This window comes from Corylus avellana, chromosome ca6 (assembly GCF_901000735.1).
Source record: "Corylus avellana chromosome ca6, CavTom2PMs-1.0".
In the NCBI taxonomy this organism is placed as follows: domain Eukaryota; kingdom Viridiplantae; phylum Streptophyta; class Magnoliopsida; order Fagales; family Betulaceae; genus Corylus; species Corylus avellana.
This window is the reverse complement of record NC_081546.1, coordinates 27,755,277-27,757,582: the sequence shown is the minus strand read 5'-3', so window position 1 is coordinate 27,757,582 and position 2,306 is coordinate 27,755,277.

Genomic DNA, 2,306 nt, shown 5'->3' with positions numbered 1-2,306 from the left:
GGTATATATATTGAATGAAACTTTAGTTTTGTGGCCTTATAGCTTAGGGATAAAGTTCACATGAACATAAACTTTGCTAAATTTATTCTCTTTCTTCAAGGTCTAGTTAGACATCAGTGAGTAATAATGGTGTCTTCAACTTTTCATCACTAGCTTGCCAAGATTCCGACCCAACCTTAACCAATCTTTCAAACTCAATGGTCCAACCAATAGTTACACTTGAAGTTGGTACCTTTTGTTATGTGTTTGTGTCCCTATAATACATATACATATCCCTACTATTTAAGAATGTTGCAATGCATCTTTAAGGTGGTGAAAGTGGGTGCTACTTGCAATTGATTTTGTAAAATCTCTACGTAATTAATAAAAGATTAAGAATAGTAAGTTAATTTGTTCACTCTTTCCAAACCAAATTCATTTATACCAACCAAATGCTTATAAGGGTCAGGCTGTTTTAGTTGGTTTCCAACCCCAGTATTATTTTCAAGTGATTGAGCAATATGTGAAGATCAAATAGAAAGTAATCCCCTTTCAATTTCTACGTTTGTAAACCTTGGTTTTTATGTTCTTTCATTCATCCCCTCATGTATTTTTTTTTAATTTTAAGTTTTTTCTTTTTTCTGTATTACAAGCCCCTCCCATTTATGACATAAATGCTTCCAATTTATTCTTGACATGTACAGTGGGTATCTTAAACCTCAACATTTTCCTCTTTTTCTTGTAGGTTGGCCTAGAAGCTTTGGGTTTGCAATTTACCAAATATTGGACTACTTTGCTGGGTATTGCGACTCTTATTTGTGGCCACATTGCACTATTTATTGGGTGAAGCCCTCTTTGGATCTTCCTTTGGACTTAGGTTTTTTGTTGCCCTATTTTTGTAAAGGCATTGGTTTCTTTTTTTCTTGTATTTGCTTTGGTTTCCTGGTGATTTCAACGTACTATCTCATGATCTATAAAAAATAATAATAATGTTATATGTCATGTCAATAAAATCTAAATCTTTTAATCAAAATAATAATTAGAATTAAAAAGATGTAAAGTTCTAATTGAAAATAGGCAGATAATGAAATAATAAACTGGAATAAACTGGAATTAAAATGGAAATAACAAGGTAAATACAAGATAGGTTGCTAATTTTTGTAAGGGTTAAATACAAAATTAGTCCTTAATTGTACTTTTGGTGTGTATCAAATTAATCTTTGGGTTTTCAAGAGTGATAAAATTAGTCCTTAAGCTTTCTAATGGGATAAAATTAATCCTTCCATCTACTCCTGGTAGTTTGCTGTTTTTCACATGTAAACAAAAATCCAATCCTATTATGCTATGTGTATCCTCTTTGCATGATCATTGTCAAATCAACAAATACTGTCAAATCACTTTTCCATCTTGTCACGGGCTACACATCAACCCTAACATGTTAATAATAATAATAAAAATTCCAGATCAGCCATCAAAGTTTGGAACAGTTATCATTCTTCATTACTTGAACCATGTTCCCTATCGGGTTTTGTTTCGTTTACGGAACTTTGTCTTTTAATACAGTCTCTTGTGGTATTTTCTCTAGTTTTCTTGTGTTTAATTTCTATGTACTATATCATCTATAAAAAATAATAATGTTATATATATGTCGAGTCAATAAAATCTAAATCATTGAATCAAAAATAAAAATTATAATTAAACTGTATTTGGATAAATCTATAGAATCTTAATTCAAGTTATAAAGAAAATGAAAATCCAGTATATCTGATCTTAACCAAAATTTAATATCCAAAAAGAGTTTTCATCAAAGTCAGATTGCAACTAAAGCCATAACGAGCTAATTTGGTTGGAGAGGGGTGATGAGTAATTTGGTTACATTGGATACCAATGCCGGTCACTTCGAAGCAGAATCTTTTAAAGTTCATTTGAACTGGATAATATTTAGTTTGTTATATTAAAAATATATTTTTATCTTTTTATTTTTTGAAAGAATAAAAATATTCATCTAATATAATAAGCGAAATATTATTTAACTCAAATGAACTGAAAATAATCTTAATATGGTCAGGCAGCTCATCTTTTTCCTCCTTTATAAATTATGATGACTCACCTCATTGTATAAATTACAGGAAGTTACGAATAAAACCTCAAACGTAGGTGTGGTTAGAAAGTAAAGTAATAATTTGGTCACTTCATTATCTTATCGTCCTTGGGAAGACTGGTTGGTCAAAATTTAAATCTGAATGGCACTTTCGACAGAAAGCTTTCAACAAACTTACAATATCACTGCAAAGCCTGAAAAGATGTCTCCTCCAATAACTAGGTCT